Source organism: Pristiophorus japonicus, chromosome 23 (genome assembly GCF_044704955.1).
Source record: "Pristiophorus japonicus isolate sPriJap1 chromosome 23, sPriJap1.hap1, whole genome shotgun sequence".
Taxonomy (NCBI): Eukaryota; Metazoa; Chordata; class Chondrichthyes; family Pristiophoridae; genus Pristiophorus; species Pristiophorus japonicus.
The window spans coordinates 14,596,677-14,621,355 of record NC_091999.1 but is presented as its reverse complement, the minus strand read 5'-3'; the positions used below and the strand labels follow the sequence as shown (position 1 = coordinate 14,621,355).

The window sequence follows — 24,679 nt, the reverse complement described above, 5'->3', positions numbered from 1 at the left end:
ACTGGGGTAAGGCACTTCAACTGGGGGAGGGATAAACTGGCACTGGGGTAAGGCACTTCAACTGTGGGAGGCATACACTGGGACTGGAGTAAGAAACTTCTGCTGGGGAGCGATACACTGTGACTGGAGGAAAGGCACTTCAACTGCGGGAGGCTCACACCGGGACTGGGCTAAGGCACTTCAGCTAGGGAGGGATACCCTGGGACTGGGGTAAGGCACTACGGCTGGGGGATGCTAACACTGGGACTGGAGTAAGACACTTCAACTGGTGGAGGGATACACTGGGACTGGGGTAAGGCACTTCAACTGGGGGAGGGATTCCCTGGGACTAGAGGAAAAGCACTTCAACTGTGGGAGGGCTACACTGGGTCTGGAATAAGACACTTCAAATGGGGGAGGCATAAACTGGGACTGGGCTAAGGCACTTCAACTGGGCGAGGGATTCACTGGGATTGGGGTAAGGCACAACGGTTGGGGAAGGCATGCACTGGGACTAGGGTAAGGCACTTCGGCTGGTGGAGAATATACTGGGACAGGGGTAGGGTACTCCGGCTGGGGGAGGCATGCACTGGGGTGGGGGTAAGGCATTTCGGCTGGGCAAGGCATGCACTGTGACTGGGGTAAATTACTTTGGCTGGGGGTGGCATGAACTTACACTGTGGCAAGGCACTTCAGCTGGGGGAGGCATGCACTGGGACTGGGGTAAGGCACTTCGGTTGGGGGAGGTGTGCACTGGGACTGAGATAAGGCACTTTGGCTAGGAGAGGCATAAACTGCGACTGGTTTAAGGCACTTTGGTTGGTGGAGGCATGGACTGGGACAAGGCATTTTGGCTGGGAGAGGCATTCACTGGCACGGGTGTAAGGGATTTCGGCTGGCAGAGGTGTGCACTCGGACTGGGGTAAGGCACTTCATCTGGGGAGGGATACAGTGGGACTGGGGTAACGCACTTCAACTGTGGGAGGGATACACTGGGACTGGAACAAGGTACTTCAACTGGGGGAGGCATACACTGGGACTGGGGTAGGGCACTTTGGCTGAGGAAGCATGCACTGGGACTGGGGTAAGGCACTTCAACTGGGGGAGGGATAAACTGGCACTGGGGTAAAGCACTTCAACTGGGGGAGGCATACACTGGGACTGGAGTAAGAAACTTCGGCTGGGGAGTGATACACTGTGACTGGAGGAAAGGCACTTCAACTGTGGGAGGGATACACTGGGTCTGGAATAAGGCACTTCAACTGCGGGAGGCTTACACCGGGACTGGGCTAAGGCACTTCAGCTGGGAGGGATACCCTGGGACTGGGGTAAGGCACTACGGCTGGGGCACGCATATACTGAGACTGGGGTAAGGCACTTCAACTGGGGCAGGGATACACTGGACCAGGGTAAGGCACTTCAACTGAGGGAGGGATACACTGGCACTGGGTTAAGGCACTTCAACTGGGGGAGGGATTCCCCGGGACTGGAGGAAAGGCACTTCAACTGTGGGAGCGCTACACTGGGTCTGGAATAAGACACTTCAAATGGGGGAGGAATAAACTGGGACTGGGCTAAGACACTTCAAATGGGGGAGGAATAAACTGGGACTGAGCTAAGGCACTTCAACTGGGGGAGGGATACACTGGGATTGGGGTAAGGCACTACGGCTGGGGAAGGCATGCACTGGGACTAGGGTAAGGCACTTCGGCTGGTGGAGAATATACTGGGACTGGGGTAGGGTACTTCGGCTGGGGGAGGCATGCACTAGGATGGGGGTAAGGCATTTCAGCTGGGCAAGGCATGCACTGCGACTGGGATAAAATACTTTGGCTGGGGGTGGCATGCACTCCCACTGTGGCAAGGCACTTCGGCTGGGGGAGATGTGCACTGGGACTGGGGTAAGGCACTTTGGCTGGGATAGGCATAAACTGCGACTGGTTTAAGGCACTTTGGTTGGTGGAGGCATATACACTGGGACAAGGCATTTTGGCTGGGAGAAGCATGTAATGGACTTTGGCTGGCAGAGGTGTGCACTCGGACTGGAGTAAGGCACTTCAACTGGTGGAGGCATCCACTGGGACTGCGATTAGGCATTTCAACTGGGAGAGGCATGCACTGGGTCTGGGGTAAGGCACTTCATCTGGGGAGGGATACAGTGGGACTGGGGTAAGGCACTTCGGCTGGGGCAGGGATATACTGGGACCAGGGTAACGCACTTCAACAGGGGGACGGATACCTGGGACTTGTGTAAGGTACTTCAACTTGGGGAGGCATGCACTGGGACTGCGGTAAGGCACTTCAACTGGTGGAGGGATACACTGGGACTGGGGTAAGGCACTTTGGCTTGGGGAGGCATTCACTGGGACTGGTGTAAGGCACTTTGGCTCGGGGAGGCATATACTGGGACTGGGGTAAGGCACTTTGGCTGGGGGAGGCATATACTGGGACTGGGGTAAGGTACTTTGGCTGACGGAGGCATGCATTTGCACTGAGAAACGCTACTTCGGCTGGGGGAGGCATATATTGTGACTTGGGTAAGTCACTTCGGCTGGGGGACGCTAACAATGGGACTGGGCTAAGGCACTTCAACTGGTGGAGGCATGCACTGGGACTGGGGTAAGGCACATCAACTGAGGGAGGGATAAACTGGGACTGAGGTAAGGTACATTGGCTGGGGGAGGTATTCACCAGGACTGCGTTAAGGCACTTTGGCTGGGGGAGGCATATTCTGGGACTTGGGTAGGGTAATTCGGCTGGGGATGGCATGCACTGGGACTGGGGTAAGCAACTTCAGCTGGGGGAGGCATATATTTGGACTGGGGTAAGGCACCTCGGCTGGGGGAGGCATTTACTTGGACTGTGGTAAGGCACTTCGGCTGGGGGAGGCATGCACTGTGACTGCAATAAGGCACTTCGGCTGGGGGAGGCATGCACTGTGACTGGGATAAGGCACTTCGGCTGGGGGAGGCATGCACTGTGACTGGGATAAGGCACTTCGGCTGGGGGAGGCATGCACTGTGACTGGGGTAAGGCACCACAGCTGGGGGAGTCATGCACTTGAACTTTGGTAAGGCGCTTCGGCTGGGGGACGCATGTACTGGGACTGGGTTAAGGCACTTCGGCTGGGCAAGGCATGCACAGCGACTGGGGTAAAATACTTTGGCTGTTGGAGGCATGCACTGGGACTGGGGTAAGGCACTTGGGCTGGGGGAGGTGTGCACTGGGACTGGGGTAAGGCATTTCGGCTGGGGGAGGTGTGCACTGGGACTGGGGTAAGGCACTTCGGCTGGGGAAGGCATATACTGAGACTGGGGTAAGGCACTTCGGCTGGGGGAGGCATATACTGGGACTGGGGTAAGGCACTTCCACTGGGGCAGGGATACACTGGACTGGGGTAAGGCGCTTCAACTGATGGAGGGATACACTGGCACTGGGGTAATCCACTTCAACTGGGGGATGCTAACACTGGGACTGGAGTAAGACACTTCAACTGGGGGAGGCATAAACTGGGACTGGGCTAAGGCACTTCAACTGGGGGAGAGATACACTGGGACTGGGATAAGGTACTTCGGATGGGAGAGGCATGCACTGGGACTATGGTAAGGCACTTTGGCTGGGGAAGGCATATACTGGGATTAGGGTAAGGCACTTCGGCTGGGCAAGGCATGCACAGCGACTGGGGTAAAATACTTTGGCTGTTGGAGGCATGCACTGGGACTGGGGTAAGGCACTTCGGCTGGGGGAGGTGTGCATTGGGACTGGGGTAAGGCACTTCGGCTGGGGGAGGTGTGCACTGGGACTGGGGTAAGGCACTTCGGCTGGGATAGGCATAAACTGCAACTGGGGTAAGGGACTTCGGCTGGCAGAGAAGTGCACTCGGACTGGAGTAAGGCCAACTGGTGGAGGCATACACTGGGACTGGGGTAAGGCACATCATCTGGGGAGGGATACAGTGGGACTGGGGTATGGCATTTCGGCTGGGGGAGGCATGCACTGGGACTGGGGTAAGGCACTTCGGCTGGGGGAGCATATACTGGGACTGGGGTAAGGCACTTCGGCTGGGGGAGGCATGTACTGGGACTGGGTTAAGGCACTTTGCCTGGGGGAGGCATATACTGGGACTGGGGATTGTGTGTCTTCGGTTGGGGGAGGCATGTACTGGGACTGGGGAGTATTTGTCTTCGGTTGGGGGAGGCTTGCACTAGGACCGAGGTAAGGCCTTTGACTGGGGGATGCTTATACTGGTACTGGGGTAAGGCACTTCGGCAGTGGGAGGCATATATTGGGACGGTGGTAAGACAATTCGGATGAGGGAGAAATGCAGTGGGACTGGATTAAGCCACTTCGGCTGGGGGAGGCATGCACTGGGACTGGGGTAAGGCACTTCGAGTGGGGGAGGCCTGCACTGGGACTGGGGTAAGGCACTTCGGCTGGGGGAGGCATGCACTAGGACTAGGTTAAGGTACTTCCGCTGGGGGAGGCATATACTTTGACTGGGGTAAGGCACTTTGGCTGGGGGAGGCATATACTGGGACAGGAGTAAGGCACATTTCCTGAGGGAATCATATACTGGGACGGTGGTAAGACACTTCGGAGGGGAGAGAAATGCAATGGGACTAGGGTAGGGCACTTCGGCTGTGGGAGGCCTGCACTGGGACTTGGGTAAGGCACGTCGGCTGGGGGCAGGTGGACTAGGACTGGGGGAAGGCACTTCAGCTGGAGGAGGCATGCACTGTGACTGGGGTAAGGCACTTCAGCTGGGGGAGGGTTGCACTGGGACTGGAGTAAGGCACTCCGGCTGGGGGAGGCATGCACTCTGACTGGGGTAAGGCACTTTGGCTGGGGGAGGCATGCACTGTGACTGGGGTAAGGCACTTTGGCTGGGGGAGGCATGCACTGTGACTGGGGTAAGGCACTTCGGCTGGGGGAGGCATGCACTTGAACTTTGGTAAGACACTTCGGCTGGGGGAGGCATATATTGGGACGGTGGTAAGACACTCACTTCGGATGAGGGAGAAATGCAATGAGACTAGGTTAAGGCACTTTGGCTGGGGGAGGCCTGCACTGGGACTGGGGTAAGGCACTTCGGCTGCGGGAAGCATGCACTCTGACTGGGGTAAGGCACTTTGGCTGGGGGAGGCATGCACTGTGACTGGGGTAAGGCAATTCGGCTGGGGGAGGCATGCACTTGAACTTTGGTAAGGCACTTCGGCTGGGGGAGGCATATACTGGGACTGGGGTAAGGCACTTTGCCTGGGGGACGCATTTACTAGGACTGGGGTAAGGCACTTCGTCTGGGGGAGGCTTATACTGGTACTGGGGTAAGGCACTTTGGCTGTGGGAGGCATATACTTGGACGGTGGTAAGACACTTCGGCGGGAGGAGAAATGCAATGGGACTAGGGTGGGGCACTTCTGCTGGGTGAGGCATGTATTGGGACTGGGGTAAAGCCCTTCTGCTGGGGGGGGCATATCTTGGGACTGGGGTAAAGCACTTCGGCTGGGGGAGGCATATATTGGGACTGGGGTAAAGCACTTCGGCTGGGGGAGGCATATCTTGGGACTGGGGTAAAGCCCTTCTGCTGGGGGAGGCATGTACTGGAACTGGGGTAATGCACTTTGACTGGGGGAGGCATGCACTGGGACTGGGGTAATGCACTTCGGCTGGGGGAGGCTTGCACTGGGACTGGGGTAATGCACTTCAGCTGGGGGAGGCATGCACTGGGATGGGGGCAAGGTACTTTGGCTGGCCCTTGCTATCTTATGGGGAGCTCTGTCCTCTGTCGCTTCAGGAAGTCAAAGTGGATTGAGTTACAATTTGCAAAGTCAGTGAGACCTTGGGATGGGCGGTTCCAGTTACACATTCCAGTGAAATCTTAGGGTGTGGCTTATCCTCCAAGGGACCAATCATACACAAAGGGTGCGGCGTGGTGGCCATTTTGGCAGTACAAATAAGCGTGTTCTTTATTAACCCGCTCCCTCCCTCCGCCCATCTCTCACCTGCTGACTCACCCACTGTGCATACTCAGCTCACACTGCCCGGCTGATTGACGACAGCTCCCCACCAATAGGGAGAGTGGGGGCGGGGCTGGAGGACCAGGCAGGCGGTTGATCCTCCAACCAATCACAGTGTGCGAGAGGTGGGGCTTGCAGCCCCTCAGTGGGTGGGGCTGGGTCTGGAACTCGCTCATTGGCTGAAACTCTGCCCCATTCTTAAAGCTGATGTCCCTCAAACTCCAGGAGGAAATGGGACATTTCTGTCGTGGCTTTAAACAGATGGAACTCTGTGAGGTGGAGGAAACATTGCAGCATTTGGTAGTGACATGGATTCATTCAGGCCAGACAGCGGGGATTATTTCAGGAAATAACACAGCGTAGTTTTTTCTGTTGAAACAGATGAAACCCTGTCGTTGTGGAGCAACCAAACTTCTCGTGTCCTGGTCAATCACGTGTGCAACAAGTGTCGTCATGGAAGTAAAGGATGGTATCAAATTGGAAAAAATGGCAGATAATGTTATGAAGGACAGTGGAAGGCCAGAGGATTGGAAATTTTTGGAAACCTGCAAAGGACGACTAAAAAATGAAAAAGACAGAGAAGATAGCAGATGAGAGCAAACTAGCAAGAAATATAAAAACAGACAGTAAGAGCTTCTACAGGGATATAAAAAGGAAACGAGTATCTAAAGTAAGCATTGCTCGCTTAGAGGATGACATTGGAGAATTACTATTGGGAAACACGGAAATGGCAGAGATTTTGAACGAATATTTTGTATTAGGCTTCACGGTAGAGGACACTAAAAACATACCAACAGTTGATAACCAAGGAGCTATTGCGGAGGGGGAGTTGGGGGGATGACTTAAAACAATCACTATCACTACAGATAAAGTGCTAATCAAACTAATGTGACTAAAGGTGGACAAGTCCTCTGGACCTGATGGCATGCATCCTCGGGTCTTAAAATAATTAGTTGCAGAGATAGTGCATGCATTGGTTGTAATCCACCAAAATTCCCTGAATTCTGGGGAGGTCCCAGTGGACTGGAAAACTGCAAATGTAACACGCCTATTCAAGTAAGGAGGGAGACAGAGCAGGAAACTATACATCAGTTAGCTTACCATCTGTCAGTGGGAAAATACTCGAGTTCATCATTAAGGAAGTACTAGCAGGACATTTAGAAAACCATACTGCAGTTAGGCAGAGTTAGCATGGTTTTCTGAAAGGGAAATCATGTTTGACAAATTTGCTGTAGTTGTTTAAGGATGTAACGAGCAGAGTGGATAAGGGAGAATCACTTGATGTTGTATATTTTGATTTCCAGAAAGCATTCAATAAGGTGCCACACAAAATATTACTGCACATGCGCAGAGCTCACGGGGTTGGGGATAATATATCAGCATGGATAGAGGATTGTCGAACTAACAGAAAACAGAGAGTCCGGATAAATGGGTCATTTTCAGGTTGGCAAACAGTAACTAGTGGGGTGCTGCAGTGATAAGTACTGGGGCCTCAACTAATTACAATTTATATTAATGACTTGGATGAAGGGACCGAGTGTAACATAGCCAAATTTGCCGATGGTACAAAGATAGGTGGGAAAGCAAGTTGTGAGGAGGACGCAAAGAGTCTACAAATGGATATAGATAGGTTCAATGAGTGGGCAAAAATCTGGCAGATGGACTATAATGTGGTAAAATATCAGGTGATTTCCTTTGGTGGGAAAAAAAAGCATATTATTAATTCGATGTGGACGATTATAAAATGCTGTTATACAGAGAGAACTGGGGATTCTTGTACATGAAACTCAAAATGTTTGCATACAAGTACAGCAATAATCAGGAAGGCAAACTGAATGCTGGTCTTTATTGCAAAGGGGATGGAGTCTAAAAGTAAGGAAGTCCTGCTACAACTGTAAGACCACACCTGGGCTACTGCGCACAGTTTTGGTCTGGACTTGTCTCCATTCTCCTGCCGAGAGGATTGATACACCCAGATGGGAAGGACAACATTTGGGTACACTGATTCCCCACCAATTCCCATTCCCCTTCTTTCTGGTGGATATGGAGGGGCCACTGTGTGTAATGAGCAAGGCATTAAGAATTATCAGCAAGCTCTTTCCAATTGGAGATTTTATTCAGTGGAAACTTTCACATACTATTGTAGATTTTGTACCAAAGATCAATTTAGGATTAAAGTAAAAGTTCATAATTTTATTGCAAAGTAAATTTCTGTTGAGAATTGCTGAATTAAGGGGAAAGATAACCCACAGTGTTTCTTAAATGGACACTGCAGCCCCAAGAACACAATCAGCAATATATCCAGAATATAAATGTCCAGCCCAGTTATCAGGTTATTAACATCAACAGAGACAAACCCCAACTGTCAGAATGAACATGGTTCAGTCGGGATGTGATTAACAGCCTCAATAACAGCAGAATCCAACTCCTGCAGTCACTGGTGAACTCGCTGGTGTTTCAGCAGGGTGGATGACTGAGTGAATCCCTTCCCACATTCAGAGCAAATGAATGGCCTCTCCCCAGTGTGAACTCCCTGGTGTGTCAGCAGGTGGGATGAACAAGTGAATCCCTTCCCACACGCATAGCAGGTGAACGGCCTCTCCCCAGTGTGAACTCGCTGGTGTGTCAGCAGGTTGGATGAACAAGTTAATCCCTTCCCACACTCCGAGCAGGTGAACGGCCTCTCCTCAGTGTGTACTCTCTGGTGTGACTGCAGGTGGGATGAATGAGTGAATCCATTCCCACACTCAGAGCAAGTGAACGGCCTCTCCCCAGTGTGAACTCGTTGGTGTGTCAGCAGGATGGATGGCCGAGTGAATCCCTTCCCACACTCATAGCAGGTGAATGGCCTCTCTCCAGTGTGAACCCGCTGGTGTTTCAGCAGGTGGGATGATGTAGTGAATCCATTCCCACACTCAGAGCAGATGAACGGCCTCTCCCCAGTGTGAAATTGCTGGTGTGTCAGCAGGTTCGATGAACAAGTGAATCCCTTCCCACACTCATAGCAGGTGAACGGCCTCTCTCCAGTGTGAACTCGCTGGTGTTTCAGCAGGTCGAATGACTGAGTGAATCGCTTCCCACACTCAGAGCAGGTGAATGGCCTCTCCCCAGTGTGACTGTGTTGATGAATTTCCAGGACACATGGTGATATGAATCCCTTCCCACAGTCCCCACATTTCCACGGTTTCTCCATGGTGCGGGTATCCTTATGACTCTCCAGTTTGGACGATCAGTTGAAGCCTCACCCACGCACACAATACGGTTACAGTTTCTCCCCGCTGTGAATGGTGCGATGTTTCTTCAGGCTGTGTAACTGGTTAAAGCTCTTTCCACAGGCAGTGCACTGGAACACTCACTTGGGTGTGTGTGTCTCAGTGCTTTTCCAGTCACACAGATATTTGAAATCTTTTCGCACAGACAGAACAGACAAACATTTCTCCTTCCACTTTCAAAGGCCGATGATATTAAGGTCCTGATGAATCGATTGACTCCGTCAGATCTTGACACAATGTTTGGTTTGTGTTTCCCGTCTGAAAATCTCCCCTTCTAATACGCTGTAAAAGGAGATAACAAAACTCATCACTGTCAGTGCAAGACACAAATTCAGGATATACACATCTAGTTTCCATTGAACATTCTTTCCTCTCTTTTTCTTCCAAAGCTGTAAATCCCTGTCCCACACATTGTCCCTCCTGCAGCGCTGAAATCCAAATCAACACACATTTCTAGCCTGTTTCTCCTCCACTCCCAGTTTTCACCACCAATTCTGGTTGGGTTCAGGTTGACACTCACTGGTTCCCCACTTCCCCTGAAGATGCTGAGTCTGGCTGTGTTCAGTTCTGCCCTCGCTGGTTCCCCTACCTCTGCTCCCCTGATGGTGCGGTCTCTGGCTGGGGTCATTTCTACAATCACTGGGTCCTCTCCATCCCTCCCCTCTTTCCCCACCACTGAAGATGCTGACACTGGCTGGGTTTAGTTCTACTGTCACTGGTTCCTCTCCCTTGAAGGTACTGACTATGGATGGGTTTCGTTCTACAGTCACTGGTTCCCCTCCCCTGAATGTACTGACTCTGGCTGGGTTCAATTCTACACTTACTGGTCCCCCTCACCTGAAGGTGTTGACTCTGGCTGGGTTCAGTTCTACACTCACTAGTTCCCCTCCCCTGAAGGTGCTGACTCTGGCTGGGTTCAGTTCTACACTCACTGGTTCCCCTCCCCTGAAGGTGCTGACTCTGGCTGGGTTCAGTTCCAGACACTGACATCATTCACTTTTTTCCTGCACCAAGATGGCCACGCATGCGCTGTGCTGCTCAGTGAATCAAATTGGCGGCGTGAACATGCCTTCCTGCATGAAGATGGCCGCCGTTAGCCTGAGCCTGTGACCGGGAGAAAGCTCCAAAGCTGCAACCACCGATATTCCGGGCTTGCGGCGAGCACCGATTGTTTATGAAGCCTCCCCAGCTCCCCGCTGGTCCATTACTCTGCTCCGTCCCACTGAAAAGGACACTTCTTAGGAGCCTGTACAAAACGTGTCTCCTCCGCCATTACACGCACCGTGCATGCTCCAAACACAGCCAGGACCCGTGCCTGCGCACTGAGCTTCTGTAGTCTGGGTGCGGCTCATTCTCCCCTGCGGGGCATGCTGGGTACATATGACCATGAGAAATAGGAGCAGGAGTGGGCCAACCAAAACCCCGAGCCTGCTCTCCATTCAATAAGGTCATGGCTCAGCTCCATTCTCTGCCCACTCCCCAGAATCCTTTACTCCCTTATCGCTCAAAAATCTGGCTATCTCCGCCTTAAATATATACAATGACCCAGCCTCCACTGCTGTCTGGTGCAGAGAATTCCACAGATTTACAACCCTCTGAGAGAAGAAATTCCTTCTCATCTCAGTTTTAAATAGGTTGAGGAGAAAGATTGCATTTGTGACTAGAACACGATTTACTGTGATTGCATTGGGCACTGAACCATGTTCATTCTGGCAGCTCTTGTTTGTTTCTGGTTATCTTAATAACCTCTATACCTGAACATAAGAACATAAGAAATAGCAACAGGAGTAGGCCATATGGCCCCTCGAGCCTGCTCCGCCATTCAATAAGATCATGGCTGATCTGATCATGGACTCAGCTCCACTTCCCTGCCCACTCCCCATGCCCCTATATTCCCATATCGTTTAAGAAACTGTCTATTTCTGTCTTAAATTTATTCAATGGCCCAACTTCCACAGCTCTCTGAGGCAGTGAAGTCCATAGATTTACAACCCTCTGAGAGAAGAAATTGCTCCTCATCTCTCTTTTAAATGGGTGGCCCCTTATTCTAAGATCATGCACTCTAATTCTAGACTCCCCATTATCAGTGGAAACATCCTCTCTGCATCCACCTTATCAAGCCCCCTCATAATCTTATACGTTTTGATAAGATCACCTTTCATTCTTCTGAATTCCAGTCAGTAGAGGCCCAACCTACTTAATTGTTCCTCTAAGTCAAACCCCTCATGCCCAGAATCAACCGAGTGAACCTTCTCTGAGCTGCCTCCAAAGCAAGTATACCCTTTCATAAATATGGAAACCAAAACTGCACGAAGTATTCCAGGCGTGGCCTCACATATAGCTGTAGCAAGATTTTCCTGCTTTTATACCCTATCCCTTTTAGAATAAAGGCCAAGATACCATTGGCCTTGCTGAAACTACATACTATCCTGTTGCATTTCAATCACAAGTATCCCCAGGTCCTGCTGTACTGCGGTACTTTGCAATCTTTCGCCATTTAAACAATATGTTGCACTTTGATTTTTTTCTGCCAAAGTGCATGACCTCACACTTTCCAACATTATAGTCCATCTGCCAAATTTTTGCTCACTCACTTAGCCTGTCTATGTCCTTTTGCAGATTTGTTGTGTCCTCCTTACACATTGCTTTTCCTTCGATTTTTGTAACTTGGCTATGTTACACTCAGTCCCTTTTTCCAAGTCGTTAATATAGATTGTAAAGCTGGAGATCAATACCCTCTATAAATGTTGAATAAATTATCTTTGTTTCAAACACAGTTTGTTGAATATTTGATTCCTCCATGATCAGAGAAGATTAATTGATGTTCTGTTACGGACTGCTCCCTTTTAGGGCTTTTTCTTAATCTAACTTATATCACTTCTCACCTAGTTCGCTTTCAAGCATATCAAACCCCAAACTTGTTCCATTTGCATACATGGGTTGTGGTTGTAGTAGACTTAACTGCAGCATCTCAGCTGAAATCTTTTGAACCACCCCTTTACTGAACTGTCTTGCATAAGATTTGAAATCCGTTACTTTCTAGATCAGTTAACCTGTTTTTGAAACCAATTGAATATTAAAAACTCATCCACACATTTTGCACGTGATAGCCTGTGAAATATTCTGATATTTGTAATCATCATTACCACAAGCTCCGTTCCCTAGTGACCGACTCCATCCCTCTCCCCAACTTCTGTCTGAGCCTGAACCAGACTGTTCGCAACCTTGGTGACATACTTAACCCTGAAATAAGTTTTTGACCACATATCCACAAAATAACTAAGAATGCCTATTTCCACCTCTGTAACATCGCCCATCTTCGCTCATGCCTCAGCTCATCCACTGCTGAAGCCCTCATCCATGCCTTTTTTTACTTCTTGACTTGACTATTCCAATGCACTCCTCCCACATTCTGACCTACATAAACTAGTGTTGATCCAAAACTCGGCTGCCCATGTCCTAACTCGCACCAAGTCCAGCTCACCCATCACCCCTGTGCTCGCTGACCTACATTGGCTTCCAGTGAAGCAACGCCTTGATTTCAAAATTCCCGCTCACACTGCCCCCACAACATCCCCACCTCCCCACCGCTCCCGCCCATGAGATATCAGTCTTTCTGAGTATCCCTGATTATAATTGTTCAGCCATTGGTGATTTTTGTGGCTGTGCCTTCTGTTGCCCAGTCCTCAATTCTGGAACATCCAGCCTAAACATTTCTGTCTAACCCCTGCTGTACCTGCCCTGGCAGTTTTTGATGGGATAGTGTAGAGCACGTTTTTCTCTGTATCTACTCTGTGCTGTATCTTCGCTCAGAGTGTTTGACGGGACAGTGTAGAGTGATTTTTACTCAATATGTAACCCGTGTTGTTCCTGCCCTGGGTGTGTTTGATGGGACAGTGCAGAGGGAGATTTACTCTGTATCTAATCCGTGCTTTACCTACCCTGGGAATGGTTAATGGGACAATGCAGAGGGATATTTACTTTGCATTATAACCCTTTCTGTACCTGCCATGGAGTGGCTGATAGGACAGTGTAGAGGGAATTTACTCTGTATCTATCATTTGTGTACTTGCCCTGGGAATGTTTGCTGGGACAGTGTAGAGGGAACGTTACTCTGTTTGTACCCAGTGCTGTACGTGCCCTAGGAGTGTTTGATGGACAGTGTAGAGGGAGTTTTACTCTGTATCTAACCCGTGCTGTACCTGTGATGGGAGTGTTTGATAGATCAGTGTAGAGGGAACTTTCCTCTGTATCTAACCCGTGTTGTACCTGCCCTGGGAATGTCTGGTTGAACATTATAGAGGCAGATCTCCTCAATATCTAATAAATGCTGTATCTGCCCTGGAATGCCTGGGACGTTAGAGGGAGATGTACTCTGTGTCTAACCTGTACTGTACTTGCCCTGGGAACTGTATAGCGGAAGCTTTGGTCTGTATTTAATCCATGTTGTACCTGCCCTGGGAGAGTGTGATGGGACAGTGTATTGGGATCCTTACTGTGTACCAACTCATATCCGTTATACCCCTTGGAGGACGAAATGCACACTGTGACTCCGGGAGGAGCTCCTCAGCCGGAGTGACTGGAGTGCATCATCACCCCCAGCAACCACATTTTAATTTGATTTAAGTTTACTGTCCAAAGTTTAATTGGTTTATTTTGTTGGTTATAGTGCCCCCCCCCCCCCCACCCCAGCTTTAATCAGGGGGCACTTGATTTACAGATCAACAACAAAAGAGTTGTGCTATACCTGCCCTGGGATTTTTTTTATTGGAACAGTGTGGAGGGAGAAATTACTCTGTAATTATCCCGTGCTGTTCCTGTCCTGGAGTGTTTGTTGGACATGTACTCCATATGTGCTGTACCAGCCCTCGTCTGTTTGTTGCGACAATGTTGAGGGAGCTTTATTCTGGATATAACCCATGCTGTACCTGCCCTGGGACTGTTTAATAGTACCATGTAGAGAGAGATTTACTCTCTGTTTAAACCGTGCTGTACTTCACCTGAGAGTATTTAATGTGGCAGAGTAGAGTAGAGGGAGCTCTACACTGTATCTAACCCATGTATCACATCATGGGCCACCCCAACCTGCGAGAGAACATCTCCACAGGTTGGGGCTATAAAAAGAGCAGGAGCGAGCCACTGCAGCTTCAGTGTGAGCTGACACAAATGTGTGACGGCTTCGAAGTAGATGACTGGTGACATCATCAGGGCCCAGATTGCCATTTGGAGCATGGGCAGGAGCATCGGCAGTGCCCTGGTACAGCAGAGGAACATGGAAGGTTGTGTTGGACTTGTGACGAATGATCGGGGCAGAGGAGCAATGTGGGAGCATGCCTGAGATTTGGTGGGTGATCGTGATGGAGGTTCAGCGAATGTTTGGTGCAGAGATGGGGCAGGAGATCGTGGCGGGTGTTTTTTTTGGAGGAGGAGCGGAGAGGGATCGTGGCGGAGGTGAAGCGAATGTTTGTGGTGGAGGAGTGGTGAGAGATCGTGGCGGTCGTGCGGCGAATGAGGGTACCGGGCGCAAAAGAGGCGAGAGCCCAGGGGCAGCACGGACCAGCCCACACTGTTATATTTGTGCACACTAGCTCCGTACAGCAAAACAGGTCTCCAGTAATCCTGATTAACCCTTGCCACTGGACCAATCCTAGCTCAGTCATGCCCGTGTCGTGGCTGGTATGCAACGGTCACCACACGTAAAAAACAATCCGCCCATAGGCATCTTCCACCTCCTCAATTGGAGGTCAGGACTGGAACATTGGGTCCTTCATTGAAGCATCTGTGAACTCATGTGGAAGCAAATCATCCTCGTTCGAGGGACCGGCTATGATCATCTAACCCGTGCTTTACCTGCCCTGGGATTGTTCAGAACAGTGTAGAGGGAGCTTTATTCTGTATCTATCCCATGCTGTAGTTTCCTCTGGCACTGACTCTCAATGGGGTACAGTTACTTTGGCACAGATTTACTGTATATTTAATTCGTGCTGTACCTATCCTGGAAGTGTTTGATAGGATAGTGTAGAGTGAGCTTTATTCATTATCTAACCAATGCAGTATCCACTCTGGAATGCATGGGACAGGTTGAGGGAGATATACTCCATATCTCACCTTGGAATGTCTAGTGGGATAGTGTTGAGGAAGCTTTACACTGTATCTAAGCAAGGCAAGGATATCCTTCCTTAGAGAAGGAGACCAAAACAGTGCATAGGACTCCAGGTGTGGTAAGGGAGTGAAGAGTTCTGGGGAGCGGGCAGGGAAGTGGAGCTGAGTCTGTGATCAGACCAGCCATGAAGTTATTGAATGGGGAGCATGCTCGGTGGTCTGGGTGGCCCACTCTTGCTCCTATTTCTCATGGTCTTATATACCCAGCATGCCTCGCAGGGGAGAATGTGCCGCACCCAGACTATAGGAGCTCAGTGCGCAGGCGTAGGTCCTGGCCATATTTGGAGCATGCGCGGTGCGTGTAATGGCGGTGGTGACACGTTTTGCACAGGCTCCTCAGAAGTGTCCTTTGCAGTGGGACGGAGCAGAGAAATGGACCAGCGGGGAGCCGGGGAGGCTTCATAAACAACCGGTGCCCGCTGCAAGCCCGGAATAATAACCGGAATATCGGCGGTTGCAGTTTCGAGGCTTTCTCCCGGTCACAGGCTCAGGCTAACAGTGGTCATCTTCATTCAGGAAGGCAGGCTCAGCGCTCCGCTATTTTGATTCAGTGAGTAGCAGAGCGCATGTGTGGCCATCTTGGTGCAGGAACAAAGTGAATTATTTCAATGTCTGGAACTGAACCCACCGAGAGTCAGTACCTTCAGGGGAGGGGAACCAGTGAGGGTAGAATTGAAACCAGCCAGAGTCAACACCTTCAGGGCGGGGGGGATCCAGTGAGTGTAGAGCTAAACCCAGCCAGAGTCAGTATCTTCAGGGGAGGGGAACCAGTGAGTGTAGAACTGAACCCAGCCAGAGTCAGTACCTTCAGGGGAGGGGGGCTTGAGGGGGGGGAGGGGGAAGAGGGAGGGGATAAAAGTTCACTGGTTTGGGGGTAATATATTAGCATGGATGGAGGATTGACTAACTGACAGAAAACAGAGAATCAGGATAAATGGTTGTTTCTCGGGTTGACAATCGGGGTGCCGCAGGGATCAGTGCTGAGACTCCAACTATTTACAATCCATATTAATGACTTGGAAGAAGGGACCGAGTGTAACGAAGCCAAGTTTGCTGATGATACAAAGATGGGAGGAAAAGCAAGGTGTGAGGCAGGGACACAAAATCTGCAAAAGGACATAGACAGGCTAAGTGAGCATAAATTTGGCAGGTGGAGTATAATTTTGGAAAGTGAGGTCAGGCACTTTGGCAGAAAAAAACTAAACAGCAAGTTATTGTTTAAATGTTGAAAGATTGCAAAGTGCTGCAGTACAGCAAGACCTGAGGGTACTTGTGCATGAAACACAAAAGGATAGTGTGCAGGTACAGTAAGTGATCAGGAAGGCCAATAGAATCTTGGCCTTTATTCCAAATGGGATGGAGTATAAAAGCAGGAAAGTCATGCTACAGCTATACAGGGTATTGGTGAGGCCACACCTGGAATACTGCGTGCAGTTTTGGTTTCCATATTTATGAAAGGATATACTTGCTTTGGAGGCAGTTCAGAGAATTGTCACAAGGTTGATTCCAGGGATGAGATAGACAGGACAGAGAGAGGTTGTTTCCACTTGTCGGGGAGACTAGAACTTGGGGGCACAGCCTCAAAATATGGGGGAGCCAATTTAAAACCGAGTTGACAAGGAATTTCTTCTCCCAGAGGGTTGTGAATCTGTGGAATTCTCTCCCCAAGGAAGCTGTTGAGGCTAGCTCATTGAATGTATTCAAATCACAGATAGATAGATTTTTAACCAAAAAGAGAATTAAGGGTTATGGGGAGCGGGCGGGTAAGTGGAGCTGAGTCCACGGCCAGATCAGCCTTGATCTTGCTGAGTGGCGGAGCAGGCTCGAGAGACGAGATGGCCTGCTCCTGTTCTTAATTCTTATGTTTTTATAATTCTTATGTTCTTATTAATGTTGGGGAAGTCCAGAACCAGGCGTCACAGTCTGGGGATAAAGGATAAGCCATTTAGGACCGAGATTAGGAGAGACTTTTCACCCAGAGAGTGGTGAACCTGTGGAATTCTCTGCCACAGAAAGTTGTTGAGGCCAATTCACTAAATATATTCAAAAAGGAGTTAGATGTAGTCCTTACTACTAGGGGGATCAAGGGGTATGGCGAGAAAGCAGGAATGGGGTACTGAAGTGGCATGTTCAGCCATTAACTCATTGAATGGCGGTGCAGGCTCGAAGTGCCGAATGGCCTACTCCTGCACCTATTTTCTATGTTTCTATGTTTCTATGAGGGGGTTGACTTATGAGAAAAGGTTGGGGTTGGGCCTCTACCCATTGGAATTCAGAAGTATAAGGGGTGATCTTAACGAAACGCGTAAGGTTATGAGGGGGCTTGACAAGGTGGATGTAGAGAGGAATTTCCACTGATAATGGGGAGATGAGAACTACTGGGCATAATCTTAGAATAACAGGCCGCCCACTTAAAAGAAGAAATTTCTTCTTGGAGAGTTGTGGATCTGTGGAATTCACTGCCTCAGAGAGCTGTGCAAGCTGGGACATTGAATAAATTTAAGACATAAATAGACAGATTCATAAACGATAAGGGAATAAGTGGTTATGGGGAGCGGGCAGGGGAGTGGACCTGAGTCCATGATCGGATCAGCGATGATTGTATTAAATGGAGGAGCAGGCTCGAGGGGCCGTATGGGCTACACCTGCTCCTATTTCTTATGTTAACTAGTGAGTGCAGAACTGAATTCAGACAGATTCAGCATCTGCATTGGATGAGAGGGGAGCCAGTGAGTTTGGAACAGATTCCAGCCACATTCAGCACCTTAAGGGGAGGGGACTAGTGATTGTAGAATTTGTTCCAGTCAGTGCCGACACCTTTAGGGGAGGAGAGGGAGGGGATCCAGTGAGTGTGGGACTGAAACCAGACAGAGTCAGTGCCTTCAGGAGAGGAGAGGGGAATCAGTGAGTGTGGAACTGAACCCAGCCAGAGTCAGCACCTTCAGGGGAGGGGAACCAGTGAGTGTAGAACTGAACCCAGCAAGAGTCAGCACCTTCCGGGGAGGGAACCAGTGAGTGTAGAACTGAACCCAGCCAGAGTCAGTACCTTCAGGGGAGGGGAACCAGTGAATGCACAACTGAACCTAGTCAAACTCTACACCTACAGGGGAGGAGAGGGAGGGGAACCAGTTATTGCAGAACTGAATCCAGCCAGAGTCAGCACCTTCAGGGGAGGGGAACTAGTGAGTTTAGAACTGAACCCAGCCAGAGTCAGCACCTTCAGGGGAGGGGAACCAGTGAGTGTAGAACTGAACCCAGCAAGAGTCAGTACCTTCCGGGGAGGGAACCAGTGAGTGTAGAACTGAACCCAGCCAGAGTCAGTACCTTCAGGGGAGGGGAACCAGTGAATGCACAACTGAACCTAGTCAAACTCTACACCTACAGGGGAGGAGAGGGAGGGGAACCAGTTATTGCAGAACTGAATCCAGCCAGAGTCAGCACCTTCAGGGGAGGGGAACTAGTGAGTTTAGAACTGAACCCAGCCAGAGTCAGCACCTTCAGGGGAGGGGAACCAGTGAGTGCATAACTGAACCCAGTCAGATTCAGTACCTTCAGGGGAGGGGAACCAGTGAGTGTAGAACTGAACAAAGCCAGAGTCAGCACCTTAAGGGGAGGGCCAGAGGGCAACCAGTGATTGTCGATGAAGTAGGATTTTAGAATCTCACTGTCGAAAGACCCTGGCAATAGTCAAAGTAGGTCAGAAGCAAACCCGGTTGCCCCAGCAACAGGAGGATGGAGCTGTAATAATAAAATACATCGCATACACTGTTCCAAGAAATCACATGGGACAGGATGTTTGGCTACAAGAATGTAAACCAGTCGGCTGAGACTGCGAGTTGTGCACTTCTCTGTAAATGTCAGACATTGTGGTTGAGATGTACAAACCACACAATTTGAGCAAAGTTGTATCAATGCACTGTCAACACCATGTTTTTGATGCAATGTTAAATGTCATGAAACCTTGCGTCGGGCCGAGCAGGTGTGTATCTGACCAAAATAGGTCAATGTCGCTGTAAAACTGAACCCAGCCAGAGTCAGCACCTTCAGGGGAGGGGAGAGATGGGAGGGAGGGGAAGCATGGAGTATAGAACTGAACACAGCCACAGAAGGTACCTTCAGGTTCACTCCCTGGTTCCTCTCCTGTCTGGTGTAGAAATCCCCTCGGCACAGGAATGGAGACAAGTCCAGACCAAAACTGTGCGCAGTACTCCAGCTGGGTCTTACCAATACCCTGTACAGTTGTAGCAGGACTTCGACTTTTATACCCTGTCCCCCTTGCAATAAAGGCCAGCCTGATTACTTGCTGTACCTGTATACTAACTTTTTGAGTTTCATGTACAAGAACCCCCAGATCCCTCTGTGTAACAGTATTTTGTAATCATCCATTTAAATAATAATTTGCTTTGTTATTTTTCCTACCAAAAGGAGATAACCTGACATTTTACCACATTGTCGTCCATCTGCCAGATTTTTGCCCACTCATTGAGCCTGTCTATATCCCTTTGTAGATTCTTTGCATACTCCTCACAACTTGCTTTCCCACCTATCTTTGTATCATCAGCAAATTTGGTTGCGTTACACTCGGTCCCTTCATCTAAGTCATTAATATCAATTATAAATAGTTGAGGTCCCAGCACTGATCCCTGCGGCACCCCACTAGTTACAGTTTGCCAACCTGAAAATGACCCATTTATCCCGACTCTGTTTTGTGTGTTACCCAATCCTCGATCCATGCTGATATATTACCGACAACCCCGTGAGCTCTTAGCCTGTGCAGTAACCTTATTGAATACTTTCTGGAAATCCAAATATACATCATCAACGGGTTGTCCTTTATCCACTCTGCTCGTTACATCTTCAAACAACTCCAGAAAATTTGTCAAACATGATTTCCCTTTCATAAAACCAAGCTGACTCTGCTTGACTGCAATATGATTTTCTAAATGTCCTGCTACTACTTCCTAAATGATGGACTCCAGTATTTTCCCATTGACAGATGGTAGGCTAACTGGTCTATAGTTTCCTGCTTTCTGTCTCCCTCCTTTCTTAAATAGGGATGTTACATTTGCAGTGTCCAGTCCACTGGGACCTCTCCAGAATTCAGGGAATATTGGTAGATTACAACCAGTGCATCCACTATCTCTGCAGCCACTTCTCTTAAGACCCTGGGATGCATGCCATCAGGTCCAGGGGACTTGTCCACCTTTAATCCCATTAGTTTGCTTCCTACTTTATCTCTAGTGATAGTGATTCTTTTAAGGTCCCCACCCCCCACAATAACTACTTTATCAGCTATTGGGATGTTTTTAGTGTCCTCTACCATGAAGACCGATAGAAAATATCTGTTTAAAGTCTCTTCCATTTCCGTGTTTCCCATAATTAATTCTGCAGTCTCATCTTCTAAGGGACCAACATTTACTTTAGCTACTAGTTTCTTTTTTACACACCTGTAGAAGCTCTTACTGTCTTTTTATATTTCTTACTAGTTTGATCTCGTATGCTATCATCTCTGTCTTTATTATTATTAGTCCTCCTTCGCTGGTTTCTAAACATTTCTCAATCCTCTGGCCTTCCACTGTCCTTTGCAACATTGTATGCTTTTTTTTCCAATTTGATATCATCCTTTACTTCCTTACTTAGTCAGTGATGGTTCATCCTTCTCTTAGCATCTTTATTTCTCTGCTGAGATTATGAAATGTCTCCTTAAATATTTGCCACTGCATTTCTACAGTCTTACCCTTAAACATATTTTCCCAGTCCACTTGGTGTCAGTGACAAGGATTGGTTTATATCACATGGGAGGAGATTGGTGTCAGTGACTGTGGGGTTGGGTCAACCTTCTTTGACCTGACCAACGCCTTTGACACTGTCAACCATGAGGGATTATGGGGTGTACTCTTCAAATTCGGCTGTCCTCAAAAATTTGTCACCATCCTCCACTTGCTTGGTGATAACAAGCAAGCTGTGATCCTGAGCAATGGATCCACCACAGACCCAATTCATGTACGGACCGGGGTGAAGCAAGGCTGTGTCACTGCACCCACACTCTTCTCCATCTTCCTTGCTGCATTGCTACAGCTCACCGTCAGTAAGTTTCCCGCTGGAGTGGAGATAATCTACAGAATAAATGGGAAACTGTTCAACCTCCATCGCCTTCAGACCAGATCCAAGGTCGTGCCATCCTCTGTCATCGAATTACAATATGCAGATGATGCTTGTGTCTGCGCTCACTCAGAGGACGAGCTCAAACCATAGTCAACACGTTCTCCGTAGTGTCTGAGAGCATAGGCCTTACACTAAACATCTCCGTAAAAGAAAGGTGCTCTATCAACCTATCCCCGCCATACAGCACTGCCCTTCACCCCCACCCCACCCCGGATGATCAAAATCCATGATGAGGCCTTTAGCAAAATGGTCCATTTTTCATACCTTGGGAGCCGACTGTCAACAAGGGCACATATCAATGACTAGGTCCAACACCACCTTCTGTGTGTCAGCGCAGCCTTTGGTCGCCTAAGTCATAGAGTGTTTGAAGACCAGAACCGTAAAACCGGCACAAAGCTCATGGTCTACCGAGCAGTAGTGATACCTGCCCTCAGACATGCTTCTCAGACATGGACTATGTACAGCAGGCACATCAAAGCACTGGAGAAATAACATCAACGCTGCCTCCAGAAGATCCTGCAAATCCATTGACAGGATAGACGCACCAATGTCTGTTCTCTCACAAACCAACATCCTCAGCATTGAAGCATTGACCTCGCTCGATCAGCTACGATGGATGGGACACATCGTCCACATGCCCGATACGAGACTCCCAAAGCAAGCACTCTACTTGGAGCTTCAACATGGCAAGCGAGCCCCGGGGGCCGAGGAAACGCTTCAAGGACACCTTCAAGGCCTCTTTGAAGTTTAACATCCCCACCGACACCTGGGAATCCCTGGCACAAGATCGCTCAAAGAATAATCCGTGAGGGCGTCGAACACTTCGAGTCTCTCCACCTGGAGCAAGCGGAGACCAAGCGTATACGGCGGAAGGAGCGCACGACAACCCAAGCACTTCAACAAACCGGCACTTCAACCAACATACTTTCAACCACCGTTTGTCCAACCTGCGACAGAGACTGTAGCTCCTGCATTGGACTTAACAGACATCTGAGACCTCATTTGTAATGTGGAAGCAAGTCATCCTCGACTCCAAGGGACTGCCTATGATGTTGGTTGGTTTATATCAGACAGGAGGGGATTGGTGTCAGTGACTGTGGGGTGGGTTTATATCAGACTGGAGGCGATTGGTGACATAGAATCATAGCAGTCTCTCCACCTGGAGCAACACAGAAGGAAGCCATTTGGCCTAGTGTGTCTGAAAAAGAGCTATCCAGCCTAATCCCACTTTCCGGCTCTTGGTTCATAGCCCTGTAGGTTACGGCACTTCCAGTGCATATACAAGTACTTTGGTAAATGCGCTGAGGGTTTCTGCCTCTACTGTTCTTTCAGGCAGTAAGTTCCAGACTCTGGAGGTTATGCTAGGACTGTGTAAAACACTAGTTAGACCACAGCTAGAGTATTCGCACAGTTCTGGTCACCACAGTGCAGGAAATATGTCTTTGCACTGGAGAGGGTACAAATGAGATTTACAAGGATGTTGCCTGGACTGAAGAATTTTAGATGGGGTGGTGTTATTTTCTTTGGAATAGAGGAGGCTGATGATAGAATTGCGTACAAAATTATGGAGGGTCCCAGATGGAGTGGATAGAAAGGACATAAGAACATAAGGACAAATAAATAGCAGGAATAGGCCATCGGACCCCTCGAGCCCACTCCGCCATTCAATAAGATCATGGCTGATCTGATCTTGGTCCCAACTCCACTTTCCTGCCCTCTCGCATAAACCATTGACTTCTTTATCTATCAAGAATCTGTCTATCTCCACCTTAAATATGTTCAATGACTCAGCCTCCATAGTTCTCTGGGGCAGAGAATTCCAAAGATTCACTACCCTCTGGGAGAGAAATTCTTCCTCATTTCCATTTTAAATGGACAACCCCTTGTTCTGAAACTATGCACCCTAGTTCTAGTTTCCCTCTCGAGGGGAAACATCCTCTCTGCAACGGACCTGTCAAGCCCCCTCAGCATCTTATACATTTCAATATCACCTCTCAGTCTTCTAAACTCCAATGAGTACAGGCTCAACCTATCTTCATATGACAACCCCTTTATCTCAGGAATCAACCTTGTGAACCTTCTCTGAACTGACCTATTTCCCTTCGCAGAGAGGTCAATAACCAGGGGGCACAGATTTAAAGTAATTGGTAGAAGGTTTAGAGGGGAGTTGAGCAGAAACTTTTCACCCAGAGGGTGGTGGGGGTCTGGAACTCACTGCCTGAAAGGGTGGTAGAGGCAGAAACCCTCACCACTTTTGAAACATACTTGGATATGCACTGGAAGTGTCATAACCCACAAGGCTGTGGAGCAAGAGCTGGAAAGTGGGATTAGGATGGATAGCTCTTTTTCGACCGGTACAGACACAGTGGGCGAATGGCCTCCTTCTGTGCTGTAAATGTCTATGATTCTGTGATAGTTGAAATCCCCGACTATTGCTGCCCTGTGGTTTTGGACTTCTCAGAAACCTTCCTCCATATTTGCTTTTCTATCTCCCTCTGACTGTTTATAGTACACTCCCAACATTGTGATCGCCCCGCTTTTGTTCATCAGTTCAACACATATGGCCTCATTTGATGATCCTTCCAACATCTCATCCCTCCTCACTGCTGTAACAACACCTCAGCTTATCTGCCTTATCCCCTAGACTTCTTGCATTGAAGTATATACCATTAAGCACGGCCAAACTCCTTTGTTGTCGATTTTCTAGCCTTTGTTTCCTCTGACTTCCAAACTCATTTACGAATTTTCTGCTCCCATTTCCAAGCTTTGCTTCTCTCCCTCCTGAATCTACGCTCAGGTTCCCATTCCCCTGCCAAGCAAGTTTAAACCCTCCCCAACAGCATTAGCAAAACCCCGGGAGGATAATGGTAGGGGCCCTGGTGAGATGTGACGTTATCCAGCTTGTACAGTCCCCAGCCCCTCAGGAATCTGTCTGTTCACCCTCGCCCCTCAGAATGTCCTGCAGCCTCTCAATGACATCCTTGACCCTGGCACCAGGAAGACAACCTACCATCCTGGAGTTATGTCAGTGGCTGCAGAAAGACTGTCTGTTCCTGTAACTATTGAAACCCCTTTCACTATTGC

The 24,679-nt window shown here is 49.2% G+C and overlaps 1 protein-coding gene and 1 pseudogene across 1 annotated transcript in view; one reads left to right on the top strand and one right to left on the bottom strand.

Moving 5' to 3' along the window:
• LOC139235400 (zinc finger protein 229-like) overlaps window positions 1–9,189 on the bottom strand; it is a 37,537-nt pseudogene extending 28,348 nt beyond the window's left edge.
• LOC139235632 (zinc finger protein 239-like) overlaps window positions 1–24,679 on the top strand; it is a 786,713-nt gene that overhangs the window by 261,769 nt on the left and 500,265 nt on the right. The window lies entirely within an intron of this gene.